The following is a 9,532-nucleotide window of genomic DNA, read 5'->3' as shown; positions in this document are numbered from 1 at the left end:
GCGCATAGGCCCATGGAATGATTGCTAGAGGTCCAAATTTGAAGATCAGATGCTTTGAAGTAAGCTTGGATTGCAAGGCAACTGAACATTGATGCTTGAAGTTTGATCCATGCCAAATGATATCAGCCTTTTTAAGCCATGTGCATCCTATGCATTTGTCATCCAAAATGAATGAATTTGAGCACTTTGGAAAGGTGGGATCAAGATGAACAAGTTTGATGTTGAACACTTTTTCATTTGGAGCTTGGAACTTGGAGAAATTTGAGGTGGAAGTTTGGAAAAATTTGACATATCAAAATTTTTCTAAGTGTCAAGCCATATGTCTTAATATTCTACCTTGCTTAACTTTTTGTATGAGCTTCAAATGAGAAATGCGTCTTCATCACAGTTGTATATCTCTCAAAGACCTTCAAAATGGTCACCAATTTCATGTAATTTGGATTTTAAATGATAGAGTTATGCATTTTTGAAGGTTCTTAGAGTCATGGACCCCTTTGAAACATTGATTCTTACGAAGTATTCACCTCGGGATTCCATACTACGCAACCATCATTTCTAGTTGGCCAAAGGTTCAATGTTCTAAAGGTTCTTAGAGTCATGGACCCCTTTGAAACATTGAAGCTTACAAGGTATACACCTCGAGCGACAATATTTGCAAAAGGATCTACTCTAAGTGAGGTTCTCGTACCGACTCTTAGGAAGTATTCACCTCGGGAGTCTGTACTGCTCAACCATCATCCTATCTTATGTTGTTTCACTCTAGACTCGGGTGTAAAGTCTTTCTCACATGGTTTGCAACCAAATACCCAAATACCAACAATCACAATAGAACCAATATACAACAGATATATCAACATAATAATAAAGATAATAAAAATCAATAAATAAAGAAAAGCCACACAATTAAACAAACAAAGGCACACAAACATCCTAACTAGGCTTGCCTCGCTTAGGGATTGGGTATGTCCCCAGCAGAGTCGCCATCTGTCGTACCTCAAAAAAATGGGGATACGACCTAAGCGAAGCGCGATCGCACGCTCGCAATGATGGACTGAACAGAGTCGCCACCGAACTTTAATTATTCCTAAAAAGGAAAGGGGAAATATCGATAAAACCCAAGAAAGAAACGACAATGATGTTGGTCGTCACAACTAAATTAGGGTTTGGGAGTCGATTACGTAAGGGGAAGGTATTAGCACCCCTCACGTCCGTTGTACTCAACGGGAACCATTAGGTCAGTTGTGTGCGTTAGTGTTAGTTTGAAATGTTAGGCTTTAAGTTATTAGGTGGGAAAGAAAGCATAGAAGAGAGAAGAAATGTTTTTGGATTTTTGAGGAAGGACTAAACCTAAGTTTTTTATTAGTGGGCCTGACAAGATTTACAAATCCTGCTCCTACGTATCTCAACAGAGAAATCAAGGCTTACGTAGTTCTAGGTAGAAAAATGTTTGTTTGTTGGTCGATTTTAGCGAAAGCTACTTTGTGTCAAATCGGTGAAAACATTGTTGGACTACCCAAAACAGGTGGAAAAACATTGCCTTGCATTGTTTTGAAACAAAGCACCTTTCGTTTGAGAAAGGGTTTGAAGAGTTAATCGCACGGCGACGAGAAAAAGAAATTGATTGGTTTGATGTGTTTTGAATAATGGCGAGAACTTGAGTGAGCGAGATATCCATCTCGAATCCTAGTCTCAGGAGTGTGTGGTATCCACCATGTTCCATTTCCATCTTATTTGCAAAAGTATTTAATAAGGATTAAGTGTTTTTGAATTTGATTGAGAAAGGGTTTGAGAAACCGCATTGACAATTTTAGACGATGGCGAGAGCTAAGATAGGCGAGGCATCCACCTAGAATCTTAATCTCAGGAGTGCGTCGTATCCACCACGTTCCATTTCCATCTTTATTGAAAGGTGTTTAGATAGGAATTAGGTATTTTAGAGTTTTGTTGTGAAAAGGACTTGACATTGGATCAAGCATTGATGGACGTTTAAGAGAAATATTGAATGAGTGTTTGAGAGAAACAGAATAGAAAAATTTGGATGATGGCGAGAGCTAGGATAGGCGAGACCTCCATCTCGAACCCTAGTCTCAGGAGTGCGCGGTATCCACCATGTTCCATTTCCATCTTTATTTAAAAGGTCTTAAATATGAATTAATACTTTTTTTGATTTTTGATTATGAAAAATGGCTTGACGTTGGGTCAAGCATTTGATGAAGTTTTGAAAGAAATGGAATAGAATGGGAAGAAGAAATGGATAGATTGTTTATTGAGAAAATACTCGACGTTGGATAGAGTCATTATTTTTGATCTTTTGGAAATGGTTGATTTTATTCTTGTGTTAGTAGCTAACTAAACAGTCAAGCAATAAAGAAATGAAAAGCAGTAAAATTATTACACATCGGGGGAGTGGGGTACATTTTGTCAAATGGGGATTCAAAGTACTGGAATAATTAAATCAGGCCCAAACAACAAATAATGCAATTTATGAGTGTAAGTGCAAGCGAACTGTCTCATTGTAAGAAGGCCCAAGAGTAAGCCATGTGAAGAAAATAACACAACAAGTTATATATACAAAACACTCAAAAATTTAATTGAAAGAAACAACATCGGGACGTGCACGAATAAAAATCGGGATGCGAGGATGCGAATCAAAACCGCATAACGCAACAACATGCAAGGCAGATGGAGATTGAAAAAAAGCAAACAAGAAATATAGATAATGTGCTCAAAGCCGGTTTGCACATATTAACAACAATCGAAATGTCATATGTGGTTAATCAAAACGCGGTGAAATACCATCAATGTATCGATAAAAATAATCATGGATAAACAACATGGGAATTGTTGAATCCATAAATTAAAATCGATGTTTAACAATTAAAATAAAATAAAAGGGTAAACATTAGGAATAATGAGGGGATTAAAAAGAAATGTGAAATAGAAATTAAAAAATGTTGTAAAATTAAAATATGGTGCACACGGGTATTGAACCCAGGACCAAGGGTTTGCCAAAGCATCCCTTCTACCAACTCCGCCAGATAGACATCCTTGTCATATAATCTCAAGCGCTAACACATAACATAAAAAAATGGACCAAGCCTTTTAAATAAAACACAAAGTTGAAAACAGTAACAGAACTCAAACAAATTCATCTTAACGCACATAGATCCTGTTTCTTTCCATTTTGAACAACAAAGATTTAACGGCAAGATAACCACACAAATGGAAACTTCAAGGAAGCTAAACGGAGAAATGGAAATAGAAACTCGAAAAGGAAACTAACCGGTTGCGGCGAGATTGACCGACGGATGTAGGTAAGGTTCCGTCTGAACCGGTTTTTGATCTTCTTGTTCGCTCTTCACCACCAAGAAAAACTATGGTTTTCTTTTCTCCTTGTCGTCGACTCCCTTTTCTCTTAGTGAACAGTAACGGCTCCTCTCCCCAAAAAAATTAGGGTTGTTGTGAATAGTAATCCCTCTTTTATATATGACCCATCTCTTTCCTCTGTTGTGTTTCCTGCTGTGTAGTGGAGGTCTGCTGTGTTGTGGAGAGGTTTTTTTGTACAGAGGATGTCTGGGGAGTTTTGTCCTTATTCCACTTGTGGTCCCTTTCTCAATTCTCTTCATTTCCAAAACTTCACTGTTGGTAAGAAAACAATTCACCACTGTAACTTACTTGAATATGTGTTTTTTTTTTGGAATTGGACTGATTTTTGTGTCTTTGTGTCGCAGTGGCTTCGACGTGGATTTGGTTTGATCTTTGCAGGGCTACGGTTGTTTTGCTGCAATGACAGTCGCGTGATAGCACTTGCCGTCTGTGTTTCAAGACCACCATTCTGAGATCCAAACTTCCTTCGAACATCACTATATCTGGTAGCAATGGTAAACGGAATAGCATCAGGGGCTGCAAGGCAACAACACCACCCACCGGCATTGACGGAAACGCCGACAGCAGCAGCAACTCTGGCCTTCGTAAATGCGGCCATGCTCGATTTATAATTGGTTTCCGGATTTGGTAGTGAAGACAATCCAAATTTGCTCCATGTGATGATTCCATAATTAAGTGCAGATGCAATAATTTCAGCATATAAAATGGCAAATGTTTCAGACTGATTCAAACTCCAATCAGTTAACTCGTCGGTTACGAAGTATGATGTAATTACCATCAGTAAAGCTCCGAAGCAGTACGAATATGTTGTGACAGATAGGTTTGCAGGATACTTTTTTAATAATGGAGCCTGAATGGATAGAAAAGAAACCATGCACATGCAGTTCCCTATGAAGCACAAAACTCCAAGATGAAAATGGTCAAGTCCAAGATCCATTAAACCACTAACTAACCATCCAGAAGGCTTTGGTTGACCTCTGGAACTTATTTCACCGTGTGATATAAGGTCCAATCCCGAAGATCCTACCAGTGTTGGTCCATGGTGCAAAACCATCATTAAGGCCCCCAAAACACCGACGAAAATTCCTTCACCCTTGGCCAGACCTTCATGCCTTAGCAAGCTTACTCTTTCTATACCCATCATTATAGCCAACACGAATGTAAAGACTGGAGTCGCTGGCTAAATTGCAGCAGCATAAGTTGGATTTTGTCTTCCTGTCATGAAAAATCAGATGCAGGTTTATTGGAATTATCTTGCTGTCATGTAAAATCAGATGCAGGAAGATCTAGCAATCTGGTATGATGTACTTCCGTCATCAACCAAATAGACTCACAAAATCAATCTTCAGATATATCGATCAACTGATAGTTGGTACGGTTCACATGGGGAACATCACAATCGTGAGATGAAGGAACAAATCTTCAAGCTAATCAAACGCTAATCTTCTTTTCAATCTTCTTTTCAATGATTACTAACAGAATAAACTGAAACCACGACCGAAATTAACTTTGTAGCCTAACCATTTCGGCCTGCACAAAGCTTCATTCCACGGTCCACAGCGATGTTGGGCTCATGAACTCCCAAACCATGCCATAACCTGAAAGTATCAATGTGACAACACTTTGTGATGACGCTAGACAATGGAGAAGCCGAAAGCAGATGCCTAAATTAATGAATTGAGATCCAAGCAGGAGCTATCAAAATCACGTGCAATCAAGGCTAACAAAAACACCATGTTGTTGCAAAATATCCTGTTGTAAAAACTGTGCTGCAGAAACGCTAGGCTGCTGCAGAAACCATGCTGCTACCAAAACCTGTGCTGTAACCAAAACGCAAGTCTGCTGCAGCCGGAACACAGAATATGGTGGGAGATATCCAAATCAAACCACTTGCATTTTCCATCGACCTTCAAGTCACCTTCATTCCAAATATCCAAACCTTCAACTCCTGGTTGTGTTACTGCTTGAAGTTTTGCTCCAACAAGTGAGATAGTTGTTCCATTCAACGACATTGCACGAATCACATGCTTTAAATTAGGAAAATCCAATTGAGCACATTAGTACGTGTAGCGGTGTATTCGTCACTTTATGATTTATTGATTAAACCAAAAGCAAAGCATACAAAGAATCGAGTCGCCACCGCACTTTTATTTATCCAAAGGAATGGCTAAAAAGCGAACAAAAGCCTAAGAAGTTTTACACATAGAAAACTAATGAAAAGATCAGAGATCTGGGTAAGGGGTAAATTACGCAATGGGAAGGTGTTAGGCACCCAAAACGTCCTAGGTACTCCTAGGGAGCCCTTTTCACACTTGTTGTACGAAATGTTATTTGTTTATGAAATATTTATTGTGCAAACATGGATGAAGAGATGAGAAAAGAATATACAATTTTTATTATTTTTGTGTTTGAACGGATGAACCCGTTGCCTACGTACCTTTCCATGGAAGGTAAGGATCAAAACGCCGTAGTTCGGCTAAAAGATTTCCAAAATATGAGTGGGTTCATTTTAAACAAAAGCCCTAAGGTCTTTCGTTATCCACGGGAGAAAACTCAACCTTATACAAACAACAAGTCCACCATGTGAGAAAAGCTTCAACTTGCTAGTGAGGGGTTAACCCTATAATAAGCAAGGAAGTCTTACAATTCAATCACTAAGGACAAGAAGGTGAGATTAATATCAACCAACTAGGATAAATCAAACCTATGGCTAATGTATGAAAACTTATCAAGAATGGACAAAGCCACAAAACAATTGAATGAGTTGGATTAACCAATTAGGATTTATTCACAAAAGATGGTCAAGGTATGATTAGAATTCAATTCAAAAGAAGTATTATGAAATGGAGTTTGAAAAATCAAAGGCCTAAAGCCTAGGTTTCTAATTTGAAAAGAAATGACAATGTTTGCACAATATTTTTCAGGTTTGGATTAACATGCAAATGGAGGTTTAAAGAAACAAAAGGTGGGAGGGTGAGGGAGTGTAAAACTTCTTAGATGTTCACCTCTTGAAATCATATATAGATGATTCAAGTGATTCCTTTGGAATAGGCAATGAGCAAATAAACAAATGAGCAAAGCAAATGGATACCGGATGCCAATCAATGGACTTACACCAATCTCGCAAACATGGATACCGGATACCAATCAATGGATTTACACCAATCTCCTAAAACAAAACAAATGATACCAGATGCCAATCAATGGACTTACACTAATCTCACAAACAAAGGTGGATACCGGATACCAATCAATGGATTTACACCAATCTCCTCAAACAAAACAACAAGGATACCAGATGCCAATATATGGACTTATACTAGTCTCCCACCATATCATAGGAACAACTGCCAAGTAATGGACTTATGCTTGTTTCCTCCATGGACAAAGCAAAAATGCTATAAAGAAAAGTTTATGAAATGATATACAAATGATGATGATAAATGCACAAAGGCACACTCAAGCAAATATGCACAGATGAATCAAACAATCAGACAAACAAGTCAGTTAGCACACACTATATACAAGCAATTAGGCTCAAACAAGGTTAGACTTTAAAGTCAACTGGAATAGGGTATGTTGTGCTCTTAACCTTAACATTGAGAGTTAAGGTGAAGCAGATGAAATGGAGATGAGGGGTGTGCCTCATAGCTCTTATCCCTGGCCTGGGAGAGCTTTAAACAATAGAAAGTGCGGGAGTTCAGAAAGTTGGAACTCTTCTCCACAAATAGACTCTATAAGATCTTGGGTTAATATCCACAATGCATCAACATGTTATGTGAGCAAAGGGATGACACACTGAATAGTAGGAGATGGACTACACATCTCTTCTATCTACCAATTGCCTCATAAGAGGACTTTTCCTGCTTGGCACAAAGAATAAACAATCACAAGCATTGCCTCTTAAGGAGGACTTCAGACAGGTGCCTGCCCACATAACAGGACAGGTCTTCCAGACTACATGAAGAAGAGAGGTTATACCTAAGTGGTTAAGCAACCAAGAAAAAGCAAGTTCAAAATGAACTTAAGCAACTAATGTACCTGTGGAAACATCAAACAAATCAGTACAACTATACAGACAAACAACCAACAGTTAATATCAACAGTCAAACCCAATAAGAAAAGGGCATAAGCCACAAGTCAAGCTCAAATGAGTTAACAACCCTACAAAACACACAATGTTAGTAGTCAAAATTAAACATCAAAGGATCAAGTGGTGAAGCATCAACAACTATGGAACTTGAATGTTCAACCTGAAACCAAAGCTCAAAGATAAGCAACCAACCACTAGGTCAAAGCCTAGGGTCAAAGATGGAGAAAACATTTAAAACAGAAGCTGAAAATTAACATGAATCAACTTCAAACACATCTTGAAACAGTCCAAAAGGTCTCACGTCAATATCAATTACCAAATCCATTTCATGATCATTTTAAGTTCAAGACTATTTTAAAGCTCAAATGTGACCAACCAGAATGAAAAATCTCAATTAAATCAGAAATGATTCACAAAACTCTGGAAAAAATCATGCATATTCAAGACATCTCATATGATCAGCATGCAAAATATCAGAACAATTGAGCATCACTTGATAGGGTAAACACATCACATAAGATGAACAAACAAAAGGTGTGACACAAATTGTCACACCTACTTAGAAAAATCATAAACCAGCAATGACAAATGATAAAAATGCAAACTCAACACCAAAATGTCAAGCAAAGTGTCTAGTTTCATCATGCAAAAATTCAAATTCATTGGATCAAAGACCAGGATTTCACAAATGCATAAGCAAGGCAAGGTACAAAATGCATACATGTACAAGAAACCTAGGGCAAAAAATTATTCAGCCAAGCACAATTTATGGAAAAATGATGAAAAAATTATAGACACAAAATGTGGCACAATGCAAAAAACCACATAATTTTTGGAGCAATTTTCAATTTGATATGATTTTTGAAAGATGGAGAAAAAAATAAAAAAGACATGTGAAGCATGTACATGAATATGGAGGGAAAACAAATAATCATGAAGCACATTTGAAATAATTGCATGGCCAGGAATCGAAGTGGGGAACTATTTGAATGATGGCGCGTTGAAGGCTGAAACGCAGCCGTTTCATTAAAACCCTAAACACATGCATGCCATAATTCGCAGGAAACTATGATGAACTGGCAACAAAATTCGCAGGTAAAGGTATGCGTTCCGCAGGTAACTCCACAGGAAATCTGGAAACAGTATGAACATGATGAAGATCATGAAGATCTTCATCCACGAATTTCCAAAAAATTTCAAAGGTTCCAGAAATTAACATTGAGCATACCAATCGAATCCTTATGCAATGCACAATCACAATCCATAATCATTTTAACATAAAACAAAGAAACAAGCATGGATCGAAGACTTCAAGAATCATGTATCAAACTTCAAACAAACCTATCTCACTCAATTTTGCATGAAATCACACGATTCAAGGCTCAAACTACTCAGTATCACAAGATATATCATAATAGCATAAGGATTTTAAGAAAATAAGAGATCAAATTGGAACCTCTATGGAGAGAAGAACTGGATTTTGGATGAATTCAGGTCTTGTGATGCTTCAATGTTCTCCTACACTGCTTGTGTGAGTGATTGGAAGAAGAATTGAAGCTCAATTGCACACGAACTTGCAAGAATCTGGATCTGCCATTGTTGCTTCAAGCTTTACAAATGCTCCAACCTTGCACGATTTCTACTGATTCTATGGATGATCCTGCTCAAGATCAACTCAACAACAAGAATTAAGCAAGAAAATGAATTGAATATGAAGAAATTGGAAGAAAATTTTGAGAGAAAAATTTTGGTATTCTAGATCTAGATCTGAAATTATGATTGTTGTTAGCTGAAAATAGTTAGGGTTTGTGTTATATACTCCCTCCCAATCACTCTCCTAATCATGTTTAGGCAATGTTAATTGGAATTAGCTAAAATGTGGTGCATATGCAAATTTTCATTTTCACCCTATGCATGAAAATGCATGGTGAACAGTACACGAAATGCATTTGATTTCACTTAAAATTTCATTTTGGAGCTATTGGCAATGATTGAATGTTCAAATAATTGGCCAATTTTAAATTTTAAAAAATTCCCTCCAAAAATCAAGTG

Source organism: Lathyrus oleraceus, chromosome 4 (genome assembly GCF_024323335.1).
Source record: "Lathyrus oleraceus cultivar Zhongwan6 chromosome 4, CAAS_Psat_ZW6_1.0, whole genome shotgun sequence".
In the NCBI taxonomy this organism is placed as follows: domain Eukaryota; kingdom Viridiplantae; phylum Streptophyta; class Magnoliopsida; order Fabales; family Fabaceae; genus Lathyrus; species Lathyrus oleraceus.
The sequence above is the reverse complement of the archived record's forward strand: the minus strand, read 5'-3'. Positions refer to the sequence as shown.